This window comes from Molossus molossus, unplaced genomic scaffold (assembly GCF_014108415.1).
Source record: "Molossus molossus isolate mMolMol1 unplaced genomic scaffold, mMolMol1.p scaffold_m16_p_8, whole genome shotgun sequence".
In the NCBI taxonomy this organism is placed as follows: Eukaryota; Metazoa; Chordata; class Mammalia; order Chiroptera; family Molossidae; genus Molossus; species Molossus molossus.
Genome location: NW_023425402.1, coordinates 17,483,850 through 17,492,322, shown reverse-complemented (window position 1 = coordinate 17,492,322; position 8,473 = coordinate 17,483,850).

The window sequence follows — 8,473 nt, the reverse complement described above, 5'->3', positions numbered from 1 at the left end:
AGAGAAACATCAGTGAGAGAGAAACATCCATTGAATGCCTCCTGCACGCCCCCTACCAGGGATTAAGCCCACAACCCAGATTGGAAACTCTTGATTTCTACTGGGCATTTTTTCCACAGGCAATTGACATATTTTATAGCCAAATGAAACAAAACAAAACAGCTCAGGGTTTATTCACTCTGCTAAGACCAGAATGTCAAATATAATATCTTAAAAGAGAATACCTAAATTATGTGGCCCCTCTCCCATACAGCTGCATATTTACAGTTTGGTTTTGTGCATGTGTGTTACGTGTGTGTGTGTGTGTGTGTGTGTGTGTGTACTTGTGTGTATTCCATAATATCTGTTGCTTTTACACACCAATACCTTTGAACTCAGTTCACAACCTTGGCTGTTCCCTTTTTATTTATTTGTTTTGGCTGTCATGCTCTTGAAATAGGAGGAAGGTTCCTACCTTCTCTGTTAGCTTCCTCTTGGTAAATAAACCTTTCCTTACTCTGACATCTGAGTTTTGGTCTTTTGAAGTGTCCAGCCCAGACTTCGGAGCAATAACAAGAACACCAGTAAGAAAAAAACTTGAACAATGATTTTGGCAGAATCCAAGGTGTTTGAGACTCTCTCAAGCAATGCCAAACAATTTATGCTGTTAAAAAATAAATTCCATCGATGTCTTTGATGTCATAAATACCAAGATGATTGATTGCATTATCTAACTAGATGCTTTTATTTTATGGAGATACTCTCTGAATGCTCTTTTCTGTGGTGTAGTTTTGAGAATCTATTCAGTAAAATATTGATTTTTAAAAATCAGATATAAAAATTTTCTATAGTCAGAAGAGATTTCCATATAATTCAAATAATCATTGGCCAAAATCAAAACCTGATAGCTATGCTGAAAGGTATTAAAATATACAATATTATTTACCTTTTGATATATTGGAAATACCTCTGAATTAAGAGTCAATCCTGGTCAGTGTGGCTCAGTGGTTGAGCGTCGACCCATGCACCAAGAGGTCACCGGTTCGATTCTTGGTCAGGGCACATGCCCAGGTTATGGGTCCAATCCCCAGTGGTGGACATGCAGGTGGCGGCCAATCAATGTTCTCTCTCATCGATGTTTCTACCTCTCTCTCCTTCTCCCTTCCTCTCTATCTAAAATCAATAAAGAAAAAAAAAATTTTTTTTAAAAGAGTCAAAAACTCTGGGTTATAATCTTGATTCTGCCCTGCAAAATGCATGGTATTTAGTAGTGTTATTAAAGAAACACTTCTGATATGTTTGGAGACATGACAGTGAATAATCAGAGGATGTCCGTATTCTGTGATCAACACCGTATTCGGGTTCTCCAGAGAAGCAGAACCATATATATACACATATATGGAGATTTTTTATGAGAAATTGGCTCATAAATGTGATTACGGAGGACGCATCTGCCTTCAGCAAACTGGAGGCCCAGGAAAGCTGGGGGTGTAATTCTCGTCCAAGTTCAAAGGCCTGAGAAGCCGAGTAGTAGACGGGGTAAACATCAGCCCAAGGGCAGGCGAAAGCTTGTGTCTAGTGTTGGCAGAGGTGGATGGCACTAAGTGGTAGGCCAGTGGGGTCAGACCAGGCCTGGGTTCAGCAACCTGGGCACTTGAGTTCTGGCTAGGAAAGAATTCAGAGCTAAGACTCAAATGATTAGAGAACATTTATTTAGAAAATCATGGAGGATGGAGGTAGAAGAAGTGACCTGTAGAAGAAATGGGCTGAGGAAACAAGTTATAGAGGCAAAGGAAGGGCCTCGGGGCTTTAAAGGTGACACTCTTAGAGGAAGTGGGGGCGAAGAAAGGTATGGATATGCTCCTGGTAGGGAGAGCGCACTGGGTTCTCCTTTTTAGGGGTTTTAAGGGTGGAGATTTTAGGGGAGGTCCCAGGGGAAGGTCTCAATATAATATTCAGCAACTTTCCAGGTGTGTCCTTTCAGGGTTGTGGTCTCCACTGCTTGATTGGCTGGCCCCAAGGCAGGGGTCATTATTCAATACAGCCCTGGTGTTGCTTGTCTGGTTTTGCTGCTTCTCTGGGCCTGGAGCTGAAATACAACTGAGGGCTAGATGTTATCTCCAGGGAGGAAAGGTCAGGGGGTCTAAACCGGAAGACAAGCGATATCCTAGGAGAGGAAAGGTCACCCTGGGGATGAGGTCCCACACTAGAATATTTTGTTGCTAGGCTTTGTCCCAGGGCTTTTCACCCTGGTGACCTTTTGTACGTGATCCATTATCCTTGTTTTGCTCAAAGCTAACTGTCTACCGCATCAGGTTAAGCAAGCAGTCAGGAAGAAAAAAGGGTACTTCCTCCTTCCTCTACCTTTTGTTCTATGCTGGCCCCCAGTGGACTGGATGATGCACACCCATACTGGGAGGATGATCTGCTTCCTGAGTCCACTGATTTAAATGTTAACCTCATTCTGACACACCCAGAAATAATGTATAGCCAGGTATCTGGGCATTCCTTAATCCAATCAGGTTGACACAAAGACTTAACTATCACAAATGCTGTCATAGAAAAGACTTCTGCGTTAGTTTGCAAAGTTTGCAGGAGCTTTCGTAACAAAGTAGCAGAAACTGGGCAGCTTTAACACCAGAAACATTGTTTCACAGCTCTGGAGGACTGAAGTCTTAAATCCAGGTGTCAGCAGAGTGGCGGCTTCCTAGGGCTGTGAGGTGTGTGCCAAAGCCCATGATACTAAACCTGATTTGATACCTGACCTACTTGCTGTGTCAACCTCTCCCAGAAACATAATCTTAATCAATCAGTCTGGAATTTTCTGGTCAACACCACTGAGGTCATCTGTCACATGGGCCCTCTCCATCCCCCTTCTTCATCTTTTGATTCTCAGAACCAAGCATAGTGCTAGGCCCAAAATATAGGTCTATAAATATTTGAAGAATGGCAAAAAGAAAGGAAGGAAAGAGGGGGGAAGGGAAGACTGCTGTCTTTGGATTTTTCCTGGTCACAGAAAAATCATTGCTTGTCATTTCCTTTGTTCAAGGCTTTGTATGGCCCTAAATCATGGATTCTAACAAATGGGAAAGTCTTCATTTAAATATCCAGAAAAGATGCCTGGTGGAAACTCATCAGGGTGTGGATCAAAAAGGAGCCACACACTAAATTTGAAAGCTCAGGGGAGGCCTGCACGTGGTCTTTCAAATTCAGAGAGTGAGAGTAACCACATGAACTGTCCGAACATAAACAACCAAAAGCAGGCAATGGAGGGCAGTCACTTCCTAGGCCTGTGACTTCCTTGGCAAGGGGCAATCTTGACCTGAAGTGAGCCTGTCAACTGTCTTTTTGCATCTGAGATAACAAAATTCAGAGTAATGCCTTTTCTAGACCCTTCAGGGCACAGCCTCGGGCACCAGCACACACAGAACCCTTCCTTGTTCTATACATTATTTAAAATTTTTTTTTAATCCTCACCCGAGGACATTATCTTCAGATAGAGGAGGAGGGAGAGAGGGAGGAAGAGAGAGAAACATCCATGTGAGAGAGACACATCTACTGGTTGCCACCCACATGACCCCAACCAGAGCCGGGGACAAACTGTAACCAAGGTATGTGCCCTTAGCAGGAGCTGAACCTGGGACTCTCTGGTCCGTGGGCTGACATTCTAACTGCTGAGCCAAACTGGCCAGAGCTATTATGTTTAATTTTAAAAAAACATTTATTTTTCAATTACAGTTTACATTCAATATTATTTTGGATTCGTTTCAAGTGTACAGCATAGAGGTTAGACAATCATATACTTTACAAAGTGGTCCCTGATATTTCAAGTACCCACTTTGCACTGAGACGGGCCAGTAAGCCAGGGAAACTGAGCCAGACAGCTGAACAAACTGGCAGAGCAATTTACAGCGGGCACAGAGGTCACCTCCTTAGAAATAGCATCTAGGCCTCAGTTGTATTTTAGCTCCAGACTCAGAAAACCAGCAAAACCAGGTGGGCCACACCAGGGCCAGATGCATTGACTCAGGACCCCCTGCCCTGACACTGACCAATCAGTGAGGACCACGTCCCTGAAGAAGCATGCCTGGAAAACTGATGAATATTCTGTTGAGATTCCTGCCTGCAAGGGAGACACAAAAGCCTTAGGACAAAGGACCCTGCCTGCTCTCCTTCCCAGGAACTGCCCACGTCTCCCCACCACCTCCTTCCCCCACAGGCATGCATCTCCTAAACTAAGGGACCCCACGAGATGCAACCAGGGCGGCAATGGGCAGAGCCATCCATCCCGGGAAAACCCCCTAAACCTGTCCTCAAGGTCCCCTTTTCTCTGATTTCTTAAGGAGCCAAAGCAGCCCAGCCTGGGCTCATTCCCCAGCCCTTTCTGGTTTCACTGACCCCAGCTTTAATAAACGTCCTCTAAAATTCACCTGGACTTGGGTTGTGAAATTTTTCCTGCACAAAGTTGGGAACCCACACTGCTGGCTGGCCCCAGGCAGACCCGCTCGGGGCAGGTCCCCTTTCCAGGAACAGGACCACACACAGCTGTCCTCGTGGTTATCCCGTTGCCCGAATACCACCTCCATGTGCCGTAAATGTTAACGAACTGTCCTGTACACAGCAGTGGAGAGAAGTATGTGTTTCTGGATTGATTTTGCCTTTTCATCCAGTCTCAGAGATTTCCTCACTTTGCTTTCTCCCACCCCCTTCCTCTACCACCAATGGATTTCATGTAACCTTCCTTAAGTTTCCTTTTATTTGAATATATAAAATAAGCTGCAAAACTGCCCTTTTCTGGAGCATTTTCTCAATCTTTTTGAGATTTTGTTTCCATGCAATTATCATCAGTTTGACTCAAATAAACTCATACAAATTATCTACAGGTCTGAATGTTTTCTTACATTGACAAAGGATAATAAATAGTCTCCTTTATTTTGGTTTCTTAGACAGCCTCGGGCTAAGGGTCTCAGATCCTCCTATATAATATCAGCGTGAGGATTCTAATAAAATTTTGAAAGCGAATCTCCAGGCTCTTCAGTTTGGTCTCTGACCCTGCTCCAGTGGCCAGGTGATTTTCTGTCTATACTGTGCCTCTACCTGACCTACCGCACTCCCCGTACTGTCTTTTCAACACAAATCTTGTTTTATTAATCTGTTTTGCAGACTCCATGGGGAACTGAAGTATTGGCTCATGCCTTGTGATCCCCATCCCCCCTGCTGAACATGCCTTATGGCTCCAACGGTTGACCATATCCTGTGACTCCGCCTGCTGCCATGAGTCAACCAAATCTACCCATTGCTATCTCCCAAACCCACCTGCTGACCACTGAGTCAGCCAGCCCTTGAAAGTCCAGCTGCCCCCAATCAGGAAATGAAGGACATAAGTTTACGTTCTTCCTTCCCTAGCAGCCCATCCCTTGGACTCTTGCTTTTAAAACCCTTGCCTTATGCTTCCCACCTCAGAGCACATCTTCAGTTCAGGCGGAAGGCTACGTTCTTTCCTTTGCAAATCCTATCAGAATAAAACGCCGTCTCATTGCTCAGAAGAGGGCTATGGAATGTTCGCTTATGTGCATTCGATGGGATCTTGAGGACCTGGTCTACCCTGACGTTTTACAGGTTGGGGACCCTGTCCCAGAAACACTGCCCAAAGTCACACAGCCAGTTCCCTGAGAAGTCAAGCCTGGAGCGGCTTCTCTCCCCTTCCACTGTCCTCTTCATACCGTGCTGCTGGCCCTGCTTCTTATAACATAACACAAACAGCGAATTCCTCCTTCCCTGCGAGGGTGGGAGGGAGCAGATGAATACCCCAAATACCAGACTCTGCCAGTGCTGCCAGTCTTCACACAGGCCTCACTGCAACGGACTGGTTATCAGCTCAGAGAGAGACTGAGACAAGCGAAATCCATCTGTTATTGTCCACGTAACTTTCGAGAAATGAGCCCATGGTCATTGTGAAGTAATTGCCACCATGAGTCTACTTGGTTGAGATCTTAACCTCAGAGGCCAGAAAACAGGTGGGTAACTTCATTCATGGCTTTGATGGGCTTAGAGAGAACACTTTCCCCAAATTACCCCTCTGGACTAATGTTCTGCTTGCTAGCAAACCACTCTTCTTTGTTACTTAAGACAATGAAGGCTATGAAAACAATAATCATCCCAACAACTGACATTCCCAGCGGAGGGCGTTGTACTAACGTGCTTGACATGCATTAGCTTATTCAGGTGGTTCTCACCACAACACTGTGCCATCAACACTGTATTCTCCCCAATTCACAGATGGAAAAATTAGAGAAATTAAGCACCCCGCCCAAGGCCCCACAGCCAAAGAGACTAGAGCGCCTTCCAATCTGGGCAGGCTGCACGAGCCAGGTGGCCTAGGGCAAGTCACTCACCTCTCAGAACTTCAGTTTGTGATGTCAACTGGAGATAATCATACCTGCCTCACAGGTGTGTCATGCAGATTGGATATAATACATGCTATGTGCTTAGTAGAGACTCCACACCGCAACACATTCTTCATACAGATTTTCGTGTCCTCTTCCTGTTGCTCTCACTTACTATACAAAACTCAGGGGAGAACGTATTCCTTCTCTTAATGCTTCCATGGGAATAAGAATGAAAGGAGGACTCTGAGGACCTGGGAGACCACGGGATAGGGACACAGTAGAGAACCCTGAGGACACACCACAGTCTAGTCCAAGTCTGACGGCCAGTGGAAGACAGGCTAATATCCATGCATAAATCTAGACAGGAGATATTTAGGGACTGAACAATGGAGAGCCTCAGTTGATTAGTAAAAGGAATTATTCCTGGACCTCTTGGGGATTCCCAAAGTGAGCTCCTTTCTAGAGTGATACAGCCATGACCCAGGCTAGTTACAGAGAGCAATGCCAGCATCTCACACACCCTCCCATCTGATCCTCACAGCAACACAGGCTGTAAAGGTTATTTTGCCTATTTTATAGAAGAGACTACAAATCCAAGTTTGCTTGACTCATAAGCCCATGACCTTAAAACTGACTTAGAAAAGACTGGTTGCTGGGGCGGGGGTGAATCAAAAGAGGAAATAATATTATGAAAGCAGTATTTCACAAATTTCCTGACTAAGAAACCAAAGTTGGAAACTTTCTCTTTGCAGAACACATCTCTCCTTTCTGAGTGCCCTTGGAGAAGCAGCCACTCCACACTTCGGAGGTTTTACGCTACAGATCCACCTTCTCAAGAAGACACTTTTCAAGGTCCCAGGAAAGTCATAATGGTCCAGCTTGAGCCAGCTGTCTTCTACTGTCTGTACTGGTTGGGAAGGAGCACGGACACGGCAAGCGGGAACCACCCCTGGGAACTGCAGGGCACAGAGAAAGGCGACTGATGCTGGGGGGGTGAACACTAGAAAGGGGTCTTCCTAGCTACACTCTTTTCCTAGAGGATGTTCAAGCATTTATTCATTTCAGAAAATTCAAACCTAACATGGCCTGTATTAACATAAGCATGCATTGAGGAACATGTAATAAAGATGTTAGGTGCCTTGTCCAGCCGGTGTGGCTCAGGGGTTGAGCATCAACCCAGGCACCAAGAGGTCGCCGGTTTGATTCCTGTTCAGGGCACATGCCCAGGTTGTGGGCCAAATCCCAGTGGGGGGCATGCAGGTGGCGGCCAATCGATGTTTTCTCTCATCAATGTTTCTATCTCTCTCTCCCCCTTACTTCCTCTCTCTCTCAAATCAATAAAGGAAAAAGAAAGAAAGAAAGAAAGAAAGAAAGAAAGAAAGAAAGAAAGAAAGAAAGAAAGAAAGAAGAAAGAAAGAAAGAAAGAAAGAAAGAAAGAAAGAAAGAAAGAAAGAAAGATGTTAGGTGCCCCAAATTGATTACTTCAGGCAGAGAAATGAGTAAGCCTAGAATGTGGGGTAGCTAATTAAAGTGCACCAGGCCAGTGGCTTGATGTAAATATTATTTTAGTTCCTGTGGCCATGCTGTCTGATAGAGAGAAAAAAAAACAAAAAACACATACATCATTTTAGTAGCCACTTTTTTTTAAGTGAAAGGAAAGAGGTAAATTCATGTTAAATAATGTCTTTTATTTAACACAATATCCAAAATATTATCATTTCAACTTGTACTCAATATTGAATAGTATTAATGATCTAGTTTACATTTTTGTACTAAGCCTTCAACAGTCGAATTTGTATTTTATATTTATAGCACACCTCAATTTGGATACACTGTTTTCATTGGAAATACCTGATCTGGATTAGTCTTCCTAAAATACACAGTTAAATGAGTAGAGTTGTAATCATATCCCATTAGTTTACACCATCTCTCATTACTTACATAGGATAAAGTTAATCCAAGTCAGGACTTGCGGTTATGACCTGCTGAGCTGGTCTATTGCGCAGAGACTCCTCCGGGGTAGGTGATCATGTAGAAAACGGCCATGCTGCGATGGTGGCCTGCTCCACCACAAAAAGACGGACCTGGAGCCTGGGAGATACATT